Source organism: Chiloscyllium plagiosum, chromosome 27, assembly GCF_004010195.1.
Source record: "Chiloscyllium plagiosum isolate BGI_BamShark_2017 chromosome 27, ASM401019v2, whole genome shotgun sequence".
Classification (NCBI taxonomy): domain Eukaryota; kingdom Metazoa; phylum Chordata; class Chondrichthyes; order Orectolobiformes; family Hemiscylliidae; genus Chiloscyllium; species Chiloscyllium plagiosum.
This window is the reverse complement of record NC_057736.1, coordinates 19,506,218-19,521,713: the sequence shown is the minus strand read 5'-3', so window position 1 is coordinate 19,521,713 and position 15,496 is coordinate 19,506,218. Positions and strand designations below refer to the sequence as shown.

At 39.8% G+C, this 15,496-nt stretch overlaps 1 long non-coding RNA gene across 1 annotated transcript; it reads right to left on the bottom strand.

Moving 5' to 3' along the window:
* Nucleotides 1–3,490: 3,490 nt before the first annotated feature.
* On the bottom strand, nucleotides 3,491–5,098 carry LOC122563424. The gene is made up of 3 exons (XR_006315592.1): nucleotides 5,062–5,098; nucleotides 4,477–4,640; nucleotides 3,491–3,634 (listed from the first exon to the last, which is right to left on the bottom strand). It is a non-coding gene; the product is annotated as an uncharacterized LOC122563424 (long non-coding RNA).
* Between the last annotated feature and the right edge of the window lie 10,398 nt (nucleotides 5,099–15,496).

Below are 15,496 nucleotides of genomic sequence, written 5' to 3'. Positions count from 1 at the left end.
GGCATTTGGATGGGTATATGAATAGGAAGGGTTTGGAGGGATATGGGCTGGGTGCTGGCAGGTGGGACTAGATTGGGTTGGGATATCTGGTCAGCATGGACGGGTTGGACCGAAGGGTCTGTTTCCATGCTATACATCTCTATGACTCTATGATCAATCGGTAATAGGAGAATTTATCATTCTTCTGTTACACTGTAACTTGTGTGTTTTGCACTTCTTATACACTTTATGCCATGTACGATTGTGTAGTTTGTGCTATCCACATAGCAACCTCAGTCCTAGAGGAATGTTGTCGTTTTGTAACTCTATCAGTTGTATATGGTAGAAATGACAAATGAAAAGCTACTCTCTCTATTGTCTCTCTCTCTCTCTCTTTAGTTTATCTTGTCTCTCTTTATTCTTCTAAAGGCAGCACAATCCACTTTATCACATTAAATTTTGTCTATCTTGTGTCTGTCCATTTTACCGGTCTCTCTGCACTGTCCTGAAGCTTATTACCATCTAGGATGTTAATGGCTGTGGCAGCATGAATAACATAGATCATGTCACTGTGAAGGCTCACAATATAATGTTCAACTGGCTCACTGACAGTGGGAGACTGCAGCCACCCCACCTCATATAGTGCTCATTGGATTAATCACAAAGCATTGTAAAATTACACAGCAAGCAACAGCCCCCTGGCCCTTCAGCCCTGCCACAGAAATGTGGCAGCAACTGTGTCCAAAACCCTCCTGTACAACATGGCTGGCGTGAACCCTGGTTAGTTTTCTATTTGAGTCTCAGTTAAAGAGTTTAGAAACATGACATGATGATTCAGAGGCTAATAGCTGTCTAGCAGACTGGGGCAGGGAACACTTTGAAATTCTGATGCTGCTGAGATTGAGACTATCTCCATGTCAAATGATGCACATCCCTTGCCATTGTTTAGCCATGACATATGTCTCCCAGTGCCACATGTTCCATTGTTTGGCCACAATGTGTGGTAGTGCTTGAAACTGAAGACGTTCGACGATGGTGATGATGTGGGGCTGTGAACTATGCAGTTGCAATTAGAAGGAGCAAGGAACAAGAATGATACTAGGCTGGATTTAACGGGCCATCATGCACAGCGGTAAAATTATTTCTGTGTCCAGTTACCTGCACTACTGTCCCTTTACTCATGGGACTCTGCTTTATGCAAAGAATGACAGAACAACAGGGCATAGAAAGAAGACCACTTATCCCATTATTCTTGTGCTAGCTCTTTGAAATTGCTACCCAATTAACCTTACTCCTGTGCTCTTTCCTTTGGGCCCTGCATTTGTTTATTATTTTTAAAGTATTTATACAGCTCCCTATTGAAAGTTGCTGTTGAATCTGACGCAGCCATCAACGAACGATGTATGAAAAAAAGTGAGGGATGCAGAGGCTCCAGAATTGGAGGAGGTTGTAGAAATCTCTGTGGCATAAATGATTGGAGGAGGTGGTAGAGATCTCTGTGGCATAAATGATTGGAGGAGGTTGTAGAGATCTCTGTGGCAAAAGTGATTGGAGGAGGTTGTAAATATCTCTGTGGCATAAATGATTGGAGGAGGTTGTAGAGATCTCTGTGGCATAAATGATTGGAGGAGGTTGTAGAGATTGAGAGTAGCAAATCTGTTAGAAATTTGAATGCAAGGATGGAAATTTTAGAAGTGAGGTATTACTGGATGAGAGGCCAATATAGATCTCCCAGCAATGATGTGAGTTAGGATATGGGCAGTAGATGAGCTTAAATTTACACAAGATGGTGGGTGTGCAGAAGAGCATTAGATTACATCAATTTAACGTTATCTAATGCCTGAGAGTTTCAACAGTTGGGTCAGATGCAAGCAATGATACAAAGGTGGAGCCATGTGGGTTTTGTGGCATAATGGCTGCAGGGTCCAGCCATCACTAACAGTAAAAGTAAATGTTTCAGAATTACACTACTTGCTTGGCTCAATAGGTGATAACATTTAGAACAACAGTCTCAAGGGTACATTTCATGGATTTACATTCCCAGTGCCATGCATTGTACAACTGGAAACATATATCGGAAGCTAAACTACTGAAAAGTTAACCTCATGGAGGAATGTTTACTGTTAAGAGTTTGATTTGAGAAAATAAGGCCTATCTGTGACATGTGTGGAGAATCCTGCAGCCAGTTCATCTAGATGCAAGCTTATATAGAAAGCAGAAGTGTGGTTAAACAGTAACAGTGATATAGCGAATCCTGTATTCCCATTAATTCCTTATTCTACATTTCATTTCTGGTATGAAAATGCTGTTAAGCCCTCAAACCACATCAAAATGGTTTTTGTCTCTATAAAATACAACACCACAGTGAAATGTTGGAGGAGGGGATTGGGCTCAGGCCAGTGTGGAGTGGAGGCATGGTTGGAATACAGATGTGGACTCTGGTGGTGGAGTTGTTGGTGAGATTATTAAGGAGAATGCTACGGACATGAGGTTATTCCAGCATTGAAAGGACAGCTGGGGACATTTACCACCTCCCCCCCACCCCCAAGTGATGGTTTCCAATTATTGTTCAATCAATCAGCAAGCAAAATTAAATAGTGGCCAATTCTCCCAGGCCGATACTGTTGAAAATCTTAGTCTGACTACATCATTGACTGATTTGCTTCTTGACTGGCAATACAACGTAGATTTAGTAAGTGCATTCTGGAAAACTTGAGGACAGAGGAGGCAGTAACTTGTATATTGTAAATTTAAATGCTGATAAAATAAAATCAAAAGCCGTACATTCACAGAAAGGATCTCATGTGTCCTGCGTTTAGTTCTGTGAATTGTACCTCAGAACGAATATACTACTGGCCTTAAAGGAGTGTGGCACAGAATCACTAGAATTATTCTGTGTCTAAAGGGGTAAGTTATGATTGATTTATCAACTAGTGCATTCACAGTACAAGCAAGAGCTGCGCTGTCCATTACATTGGTAAAGACCATAGAAATCAGCAAGCAGTGCCCACTACTGAAACAGCTGCTGATTGCTATGCATTTACACAGTCGATTGATTTGATTTGAAACAGCAGATGGTATTCAACTAAATCCGATCCATATGCAGTCGAATAGGTGTCCCTTAAAGAGAACCGGGCCATATATTGGCACTTCACCATTCCTCACTATTCAAATATAGCCATTGCCTCCCAAAGGTTGAACTTGCTCAAATTCCTAGGCCTGTGTCTGCAGGAGAGATGGGCAGAAGACACATTTCAAACTGTATGTTTCCTTGAAGGGTGTTGTGGAAGTATTCCTGTCCTAAAGTTAAATGTGAGAGTTTCATTTCCTGTTGTGTTAGCTGTAATGCCACAGCTAATGAAAGTGACACAAATCTGTTCATTCTAGTGTGAGGCTGTTCAAAAACAGTATGAAACTGTTTCCTCTCAAGGACAGGCAGGATTGAAGCATACTCTCTCAGGAATTTGTAACCCAATTTTCAGCCAATTTAATATATATATATTTATTTGTGTGTGTGTGTCGCAAAAATCATTTCATTAGCATCACTGTGGTTGACAGTAAATCAGTTCATTAACTGTTCTCCAATTTTTTTTCTGCATTTCCTGAATATCGCTGCTGCAAATAATCTAGCTGTAGTCATGATGTATGCCACCCTCTGCAACAAAACAATGAGAAAGCTGACCCAATTACTGTTATTATACTGATAAAGGTTTTCTTACAATGTGCTAAACTCATGTAGTAATTATTTCTTACTACATTCGGTGAAGAAAATTTAATCGGTTCAAAGTTCTCATACACCTCTCTTTAAATAGTAGTCATCACAAAGGCATCATCAAATTAATGGGTATTCTTTTGACATTTAGACAATTTTTCTTTATAAGGTCAATATGCACAAATCATTTTAATTAAGTGCACCAAGACAGTTACCTGCAATGCTGATTATTTCCTCTACTTCCCTCCTTAATGGCATCGAATGACTGAACAGACTGAGGGTCTTTTTGTTAGAAAGTAGAAGACTGAGGGAGTAACCTGATACAGGACCTTAAATTTATGAAGTGCTTTCATTGGGTAGATGTGGAGTGAATGTTTCCACTTGTGGGAAAGTCCAAAGCCAGGGGCCATAAATAGAAAATCATTCTAATAAGTCCAATAAGGAACTTAGTAAGAAGACTGAGAATGCATCAAATATGGAACTTGCTGCCTCAGAAACTAATCGAAGCAAATACCATAGATGCATAAGGAGAAGTTAGAAAAAGAGGAAGTTCGAGAAATAATTAAATAGAATGTTCTGTTGATAGAGTGAGGGATTGGAGGATATTATATAAAATTATTTATCAAAGCTAGTTAGCACGGAAACAACCCATTTGTTTATTTTCCATTCAAATGTTCTCTCATCTTGTTTTTCTAATATTATCATCACACTCTTTATTCCCCTTTTCCTCATACACTTACCTATCTTCCCCTTCAATACATCTATACTATTCACTTCAAGCATACCTTGTGATAGAGTTCCACATTCTCACCATTCTCTAGATAAAGATGTTCCTTCTGAATCCTCTATTTGATGTCTGTGACTAACTTATATTAATGACCGGTAGTATTGTTCTTCTCCATGGCTGGAAACTCTCTCTGTTTCTGCACTATATACAGTCTGGAAATAGCTGTAAATCACAAATTGAGAGGGATGAACTCAAGATAATTACAATTACCAGAAAAATAGTATTGGAAAAATAGTCATTGGGTCCAGATAAATTTCATCCCAGAGTGTGGAAAGAAGTAGCACTCCAACGGTCACTGTAGGAATGTTTCTTCTCCTAATCCTTTCTCTTTATTATATATCTCACTCAGAACAGCTGCTTATCGTCAACTTGATACAATTTGTCCACATTCTGCTATGCATTGAAGCTTACAAACTTACAGATATACAGCATGACAACAGTCCCTTCAGGTCAATTCGATCATGCTGACCAGGTATCTCAAACACAACTAGTCCCATTTCCCTGCGTTTAGCCCATATCCCTCTATAGCTTTTCTATTCATGTACCTGTCCAAATTACTTTTAAATGTTGTAATTGTACCCACCTCTACCACTTCTTCTGACAGTTCATTCCATACACGCACCACCTTCTGTGTGTAAAAGATTCCCTTCAGATCCCTTTTAAATCTCTCGCCTCTCGCCTTAATACTATGCCCTCTAGTTTGAGCTCCCCTATCCTTGGAAAATGACCTTGGCTATTCATCTTATCTATTTGATTGGATTTATTGTCACGTGTATTTACTGCAAATACCAATAAAAGTGTTGATTAGTGTCTTCTCTCTCAGGCGCCATCTCAAAACACAGAATACAAAGCCAGAAAAATAAAACAATGAAGTTCATAATTTTATAAACCTCTATAAAGTTTATACTTGTTATCTGCAACTTGGATCTGCTTATCAGTGCCAGTGACAAACACCACTAAATAGTATTTCTTTCTGTTGATTTTTTTTAATGGGAATTATCACCATTACAGGATGTTGCTCTGTTGGATTGTGGCCAGGCAGTTTTCATGGGAAAATAGATTTTAATTCTTTGCAGATGGGTGGTTCTAATACACAGTCAGCCATTAGAATTGGACAAAGTTAAAAATCACACAACACCAGGCTATAGTCCAACAGGTTTATTTGGAAGTACTAGCTTTCAGTGTGCTGCTCCTCTGTCGGGTATCTAGCTACCTGACGAAGGAGTAGGGCTCCAAAAGCTATTACAGGTAAACAATCCTTTATCCGAAATTACAAAATCCGAAAAGCTCCAAAATCCGAAGTTTTTTTCACATTAACAAGGTTGCAAACAATTAACGCAACCCCACACCCTCTCAGATGTGACGTAGCAGCGTGGCCCAGCACTGGCAGGCATCAATTCTGTTTCAGTGCTCGTAGTAATCACAGGTGGGTCTGCTGTTCAGTAACTTTTATTTTACTATGAAAATGTCATTGAATCCTTTACCTGAAAAATTCTGAAATCCGAAAGACAGCTGGTCTCGAGGGTTTCAGATAAAGGATTGACTACCTGAACCTCCAAATAAACCTGTTGGACTATAACCTGGTGTTGTGTGATTTTTAACTTTGTCCACCCCAGTCCAACACCAGCACCACCTCATCATTAGAATTGGAGTAATTACAAAGAAAATATCTTGCAACCCTAACTCTTGCAGTAGGACATGCTCTTTTCATAAATGATACTATGACAGAATGGATGTTGCTTCACTCTCCCTTTAACCTGTTTTATCTCTGATTGTGGAGAGCTTGGTGCTCATGCAGAACTAGCTTTAAGTGGAAAGTTCTTCCTCACCAGGACAAACAGCTCTCATCGTAATGCACATACATTCCACAACATGCTAAGAAATAATGGAGCTGCCATGATATTCTGGCACTATGGTTACACACATGACGTTATAGGATTCCAGTTGAATCTCTGCCATTCTGATTTCAAAATGGAATCGTTTCATTAGCATCACTGTGGTTGACAGTAAATCAGTTCATTAACTGTTCTCCAATTTTTTTTCTGCATTTCCTGAATATCGCTGCTGCAAATAATCTAGCTGTAGTCATGATATATGCCAGCCTCTGCAACAAAACAATGAGAAAGCTGACCCAATTACTGTTGTTATACTGCTAAAGGTTTTCTTACAATGTGCTAAACTCATGTAGTAATTATTTCTTACTACATTCGGTGAAGAAAATTTAATGGAATCTGTTGTGTAAGAACTTCAGGACAGGAGTACAACTTTGCAATGATGCCATAGAGCCACACATCACTGAGCATAAGTAGCACAGTGTGGGTGAAGTTAGAACACTCCACACCAGGCCAGACTTGTATTCTGGTTGACAGACATGAGCATATGAGCATGAACTCACAGAAAAAATAGATTAGTTCTTGTCCAAAGTGAATATAAGATCAGGGCAGAATTTAGTGTTAATCTGTAATAAGTAGTTGTTGAAGTCTAAACCAGAAGAAAGTTATTGACTTTACCTTCTTCTCAAACAGCCTATCTTGAACTCAAAACCATTGAGTGGCATCAAACCACATAATAAAAGAGAATTGTAATTATTAAATTTGTCAGTGCAAAATATTCAAAGCCTCCAGTGAGATCACTCAGCCCACTATGGTGGTGATAAGCTCCACCCAAGCCTTCTCACACCATACTTCTCATCCTATCAGCATAATCTTCTTTTTCACTCATGTATTTATCTAGTTGCCATTTAAAAGCATCTAATCTCTTTACCTCAACTACTTCTTGCAGAAGAAAGCTCCGCACTGACAATTCTCTGCATTGAAACCTACTTTCTCATGAAAACTGCCTGACCACAAACCAACACCCTGTAGTGGTGATGCTTCCTATAAAGAAATCAACAGAAAGAAATTGTACTTATTGGTGTTCCTGAATACTTGATAGAAGTTTATAGCGATTATTATATATTTATGATCACTTTGCTTTGGACTCATGGTAACAACTCAATATAAATACCTTCAAAACCAAATTCATGAGGCGAGAGTCTTCTTGAATTGACTGTCTCGTATTTCTGCTGAATATTTGGTAAAGTGTTATATTTGCTGGACACAAAGGCAGATCATAAACACATAAAAGACAAAAAGTAGCAGGATTAGACCTTATGGCCCATCAATTCTGCTGCACCATTCAATATAAGCAAAAGTGAGGACTGCAGATGCCGGAAACCAGAGTTTAGATCAGAGCGGTGCTGGAAAAGCACAGCAGGTCAGGCAGCATCTGAGGAGCAGGAAAATCAATCTTTCAGGCAAAAGCCCTTCATCAGGAATAGAGGCAGGAAGCCTCCAGGGTGGAGAGATAAATGGGGGGGAGGGAGGTAGGAGGTGCCAATCTCCCTTCCCATCTATCTGCTCCACCTTCCCTCTGACCTATCACCTCCGTCCCCACCCCCATTCACCTATTGTACACTTTGCTACCTTCCCCCACTCTCCCCTCTGACCTATCACCTCCATCCCCACCCCCATTCACCTATTGTACTCTTTGCTATCTTCTCCCCAGCTCCACCCCCCCACTATTTATCTCTCTGCCCTGGAGGCTTCCTGCTTCTATTCCTGATGAAGGGCTTTTGCCTGAAACGTCGATTTTCCTGCTCCTCAGATGCTGCCTGACCTGCTGTGCTTTTCCAGCACCGCTCTGATCTAAACTCTGCACCATTCAATATGACCATGGCCAACCTTGCACTTCAACGACATTTTCGGCCTACTCTGAGTATCATTTAATTTCCCAGAAGACTGAAAATAGTTTCTTGCCATTTTAATTATAGTCAACAATGCAGCATCCACATGCATTCGGAATTCTTGTGTTTGCTCACTTGCAATCTCATTGATGCAAATATTGTTGTAAAATGTGTACAAGTTGCTGAAAGATTCAAAACTCCTGCACAACTTTGAAATGAGAGTTCAGTCTGTACTCTTCACCATAAGATTAGAGGACAAATGGTTAAAGCAGTTAGGGGCTTGTCCTTTTCACAATCCTGAAGATCCTTGCTACATGCTGTAGTGATTGTCATGAGGTCAATCAGGTGGGTCTCAAAGAATATGAGTTCCCTGATTGGGGCTGTTAACCCAGTCCAATCAGGGAGCCCTGGCTGACAGATATAACAGGTGTGACAGAGGTTCTGCTCACTCTGAGAACAGAAACTGAGGAAATTGGATCAGTGTCAAAGACTCTCCACATGGAGGTTAACGGTGACTTGGTGACAGGATACTGGGGTTATTTGTGGGGTTATTTGACATTGCCTTAAGCAATGTTCTTGTTACACTTACGAATTCAAGAGCTGCCTATGTCTTGACAGCACCAGTGCATCAAGCTAGAAACAAATAGTGCACAACTTCATTCAGATCTCTTAAACCTCCTGGGGTGCATTGAAGGCAGAACAAATCGACAAATGAGGACACTACAAAGCTGAACAGACAGCCTGAGTGAATAGACAACGTTATGTTCACAAATGTTTCTCTTGGGCAGATATAGGATGAGACAGAAATCTAAAAATCTGCTGGTGAGAGTCAGAAATAAGTCCATGTGTTTGTGGGGATGGAAGGGCAACCGTAAAAAGCAAATCAGTTAGAAATCATTTCCTACCTACAAAAATTTGTATTGGGAGGAACTAATTATCTTCTATTTTAGGAAACTCTCACATGCACTGAAGTTATGGGTTTAACTCCTATACCAGTACATAATCCAGGTTGATGATTCCTGTGTGGTACTGAGAGAGTGCTACACAGTCAGAGGAGTGCCTTCTCTCTGATGATGAGGAATATATTGTCTGTCCTCTATTGTGGACTTCATAGACCCTGTAGATTATTCCAAAAAGAACATGGTAGCTCTTGTATTTATATCGGATCTTAGAGTTAATAACATATCCCAATGAGCTTCACTGCAGTATAATCACACAAATATTAAACTGAGACAAAGAAAAAAAATCATTTGGACAGGATACTGAATGTTTGGTAATAGGTTTTAAACATTATCTTATAAGAGAGTGAGAGAGGTGGAGGCCAAAAGGTTTAGAGGAGGGAATTCCAGCTCTTAGAAGAAAACAACAAAATATTAACACCAATAGATGGAAAGTTTTAATTTTTTAACTAACAACATTTACTATATTCTAATCTAATCAGTCTTTTACCCATGATAGAAACAGACAATATAGTGAAATGTTTGAAAATAATCTCTGACATATTCTTCAAAGTGAATGATATTTGATTCTAAAGTCAGACTTGGATTTCAAGTTACTTCTGGATGGTAATCTCGATAATTCAACTGAGCCTTCTTCAATTGGTCCATTCATTGCTTGACCAAATTATTCTGACTAATGGAAATCTATTTTGTCTGTGCCAATCTTGTTTTGTCCTGGTTTTTATAATTATTTTGCTGTTCATCACAAAATGACATCCCAGTTGTCAGTATACATTAAAAGATCTTCATTGGGATTCAGTTGTCAGATAATCTAACTGTATACATTAAGCTGTACCTCTCCCTTCATAGTCAAAGTATTTGTGGGTGGCATATGAATTCTTGCTGTCAAGCATCTTGTCTTCATTTGGTTTTCATTAGTTATCAAGGGAAATTCTGTGCTTCAAATTCATAATTTGGAAAAAAATGTTCAAATTTCAAGCATTTGGCAGAATTTTTGCCTTTAATCTTGATAAAGAGTCATAGAGTCATACAGATGTACATCATGGAAACAGACCCTTCGGTCCAACCTGTCCATGCCGACCAGATATCCCAACCCAATCTAGTCCCACCTGCCAGCACCTGGCCCATATCCCTCCAATCCCTTCCTATTCATTTACCCATCCAAATAATTCATTCAGAAAATGTGTCAATTGTACTTGGGCCAATTCACACCCTGCCTACTGTATCATGAGGTCACAGAGTGGCTCCATGTTACAAAAGAGGTGCTCTTCTGCTGCTGACACCAAGAATAGCTAATTACTTTATAAAGTGATCATGGGAGCACATTGTCTTTATTTTACTGTTACGGTAGTACTACATTTGTCAGTTAGCTTCTTTGTTGAAGTGAGAACTGACTTATATACAAAAATGGAATTAATGCCACAAAGAAAATGTAACCATGATATTGTGGTAATGAAGGTACTATTTGAGTGTCAATATATGTTGGATGTGTCAATCAGTCTTTATTTTGTTTCTCCTACACTTTAGCCAATGAATCTATTTCCTGCATTTAACAATCTTCATTTATTTATAATGCATTTAATGGAATAAAATATCCTCATGGGCTTCAATAGAGTCATAGAGGCATACACCGAGGAAACAGACCCTTCGATCCAACCAATCTATGCTGAACATAATCCGAAACTAAACTAGTTCCACCTGCCTGCTCCTGACCATATCCTTCCAAAGCTTTCCTATTCATGAATCTATTTAAATGTTGTAAAATACAAATTGATATCAATCCACATGAAGAGGTATTAGGACAAGTGTCCAAAGGATTTTTTAAGGAAATAGGTTTTACGAAGTGTTTTAAAGGAGGAGAGAGAGAGGTGGATAGGCAGAGAGGTTTATAAGGTTTATAAGGAGAAAATCCCAAGATAAGAATCAAAGCAACTGATTTTCCTCTGTTATTCTCAACCGAGAACAACAAAAGTTACAATGGGCAGGATAAACCAAAGCTGCTTAAGAACATGGGAACATATTAGATATATAATTGTGGAAAAATAATCCCATTCAGTGGGATTATCTGTGTACTATCGCCATTTCATTTTATTCACTCATGAGATATAGGCCACATTGGCTGGGCCAGCATTTATTGCCCATCCTTAGTTGTCCTTGAGAAAGTGGTGTCAGCTCATATCTGAATATTGTCCAGGTCTTGCTCCAGTTGAATGATGACAACTTCAGTATCTGAGGAGTCACAAATAATGCTGAAAATTGTGTAATCATTGGTCAACATCCTCACTTCTGACCTCATGATGGAAGGAAGGGCATTGACAAAGCACCGAAGATGGAAAGATCATTGATGAAGCAGGTGAAACTGGTTGATTCTGGGACATAGGTCCATGTTAATCACATATCTCCAGCAAGATCCACATTAATCTCATATTTCCACCTCCAGGTTGCTACAACCAGAATTCACCCACTAGCAGATCAGAATTGCGAGAGGGCTCAGGCAAGAGGTAAATGATAGTGAGACAGAATGAGGGGTTCTGCAGAAAGGGCAGGGGGTTGGTGTTATGGGGCCCTTTGTCTTCCCTTGATCAAGCACTGAGTGCTCCTGAATGGAAGATGCCCATGAATGAGCTCAAGCAACCAAAAAGATTTGTATGCCATTCCTACCACAAGGCAGCAGGACAACCTGCTTTGGTCAGTAGCAATACCAGCCTTAATTGGGCATTATTTTCCCTTGAGGATCTCAACTGGTGAAGAGGCATAAAGGCCATCCATGGTCCTTTCTGTCGGGACTTAATTAGATTGTCGGCAGCGATGTGCTGATACCACCATCCAGTTCATTGAAATGCCCTGCTGTTTCCACTGGGCACAGCATAGAGCATAATGTACTGTCCTATCTTTGGTATTTTGGGAGCCTGTACATTGTATGAGGAAGTTGAGGAACACAATTTTTTAGGTTCTAAGAAGAATGAGTGGAAAACAGCTTGGCATTGAAATTTGTAACTTGGCTTCACTTCTTTGTGGTCAACTATTAGGTTGCTTCCAATGTGCTTGGGAGTAGCAGCTGCTCAATCACCTATGTTAGCTTTGGTGTGGCTGTGATTAGAACCATCAGTTGCTCATTATGCTCGCTGTGCTGTCTTTAATGCAGCGTAAAAGGTTGGTGTTCTAATAGCTCTGCTCTCTTGTGTGTCTGTGTGGGTGTAGCTAAGACTGATGACAGCTGCTACAACTTCAATGAATGGATGAAACATGGTGAATCATCAGGCAGGAACAAACATAAAACACACGTTGAAATGTTTTAATTCCGTTTCCAAGAACAGCAAGAATGAAAAACAATCCTTTGAAATATATTCATGCCACCATCAACTCCGCCCCCTCCCCCAACTGGCCAAAACCAACAAAATGATGGAAGGATGAGGTGAAATAGTGGAAAGAGATAAACAGAGTGTGAAGATGATCTTGAGCAATGCAAACACTGATCAGGAGTAGCTGAGTCAAATGATGCTTCTGCATTGTAAGTTTCCAGTTCTTGGAAAAACTCAGGTGGAAATGTTTAGAATATAAGTATTATATGAGCGAGGGTTGGGCTGCAATCATACTGGTCATTCTGAAATAAGAAATAGTGAATTATTGTATCCCTAAACCCCACTTGCTTGAACAAGTCTGGCCAAACAATACATCTCAATCTGCACTGAAATATAGATGAATATTTACAAGGTTATGTGTTCCCAGACCGTTTTATCTCATGAACATGCTAAATATGTCCGTGCATTCTTTTTCCAGGTGAGCAGATGTATGTCAGTGGTTAAAAACACATATAAAGGCGTTTAGTTTGAGCATTATACCTACTTGTTTTGGATGGAACCAGTTGTAGGAGGATGATGGCGTTACGGTAGCATGTGACAAGTCTACTGATACAAAGGCTTGTTCTCATGTTCTGGCAGCAAGCAGAGGGAGGAACCAAAATTCAGTTAACTAATAAATCTGGAGAGGGGCAAGAACACAATTGGAGTTCATGGCACAATCAGATCACATTTTTACTCATTTACAGGATGTGAGCATCGCTGGCTGGTCTAGACTTTATTGCCTATCCCAAGTTGCCTTTGAGAAGGTGGTGGTGGTGAGCTGCCTTCTTGAACCACAGCAGTCTATATACTCTAGAAAGACCCACAATTCCATTAGGAAGGGAGTTCTAGGATTCTGACCCAATGTTGAGTTTCACACTAAGCCAATCAAATGCACCTCATAATATTCTTCTAAAACTGAACAGTAAGGAAAGAAGTATTGCATTATAAGTATTATATTATAAAGTGCAATTCATAATGTCTCAAAGCATTTTATAACTCTTGTAGTATAGTTTTGAAGTGTAATCACTATAACAATGTCAGAGAATCCTTTGAACAAACCTTTCTCTTTGCCTCTCCTTTTCACTCTCCTTTTCTGAAGTCTTACTGAGGTACAGTTCCACTGGTGTTGGATAGTCATCAGTACCTTGCACTATCAGCTATTTTATGTCTAGACTGCCTCCATCAGAGGATTACAAACAGGACTGATAATGTCCTTATCAAATGGTCACATGTGCACTTCTCTGCATGGTTCCCAGGATAACGATCAAAGAAGACTTGCCTGCTGCCCCTGGGACTGCTGAGATTAATTGTAACATGCTACTGCTGCCGGATGGGTGACATCATTAAATTAAGTGCAGACTGTGAATTGAAACCAAAGAAAGAATACTAGCACTTAAATGGATTACTCAATTGTCTCAGGTCATCTTAAAGAGCTTTATTTTAGGAGGTTTGCCAGCCAGCTTTCACAAAGCAAGCTTCCACAAACAGCAACGTGATAGTGGTCAGATCATCTATTGAGAGCTAACTATTGACCAGGTCATTAGGAGAAGCCTTTGGATTTCTTTGAAAAGAAACCATAAGATCTTTTATATGTACATGGAGGGACAGAAGATCCATTAGTTAAACATCATTTCCAAAAGATAGCAGCATAGCATTCCTTCTATTGCATGAGGGCATACCTTATCTACTTAAGGTTATAAACTGTGTCTCATACACTCATGAGTCAAAACACTTACCAAGACAGATCTTATGAGAGTTGTCTATACTTCCTAATGCAAAGACATGCAGATATTAATGTCTGGAGCAGAGGTGTCTCTGTTTGGATAAACAAGATAAAATAGGTTGAAAAATACCCCCTTTTTAAAAAAGAATCCTGGCAAGGATTCAAAATTATCTTCATCATATACATTTTATGAAATGCTTTTATCTGGAGCAGAAAGTCCATTCAGAAAATAGGTGATAGGAATAGAGAAACAGGAGTAGACTCCTTGATGAGGTACAGCTCCACGGGTTCAATCTCTTAAACCTATTCAGTCTGATCAAGGCCAATCTGCACTCTTACCCCATTAGCTGCTGTTTGAACCTTATTATTTACCCAACAAAGATTTGTTTCCAGTTTTGTAGTTTTCAATTGATCACCTTGGATCAGCCAAATGTGGAGGTTGTTCTGTGGAGAGTGTGGAGGAGGTTGGAATCAATCAACCAGCTCAGCAAGACAGGGAACAATGTTATCACTAGAATCTCAATGTCAAATTTCAGGGTTGCCCCCCCCCCCCCCCTTAAAGTGGTTTGACTTGAACGGCAGGTGGATCAGAATTCCAATACCAAGACACTACATTTAAGAACCCAATGTGACATAATAACCATTTTGTACCCCTCTGGCATGGCAGTTGGGATTAAACCAAGGCCTAGGTCTCTGAGGTAGTAGAAAATTCTGTATATTAATGTATAACCATACATGTATGCTGGAAACAACTTGCAAGACTGCCGTGAAGGTGTGCATATCTAGAAATCTACAAATTCAATACTCAAAGAATTACAAGGATGTTGCCAGGGTTAGAGGATTTGAGCTATAGGGAGAGGCTGAACAGGCTGGGGCTGTTTTCCCTGGAGCGTCGGAGGCTGAGGGGTGACCTTATAGAGGTTTATAAAATCATGAGGGGCATGCATAGGATAAATAGACAATGTCTTTTCCCTGAGGTGGGGGAGTCCAGAACTAGAGGGCATAGGTTTAGGGTGAGAGGAGAAAGATATAAAAGAGACCTAAGGGGCTACTTTTTCATGTAGAGGGTGGTACGTGTATGGAATGAGCTGCCAGATGATGTGGTGGAGGTTAGTACATTTAAAAGGCATTTGGATGGGTATATGAATAGGAAGTGTTTGGAGGAATATGGACCAGATGCTGGTAGGTGGGACAAGAATGGGTTGGGATATTTGGTCGGCATGGACGAATGGGACCAAAGGGTCTGTTGTCGTGCTGTACATCTCTAT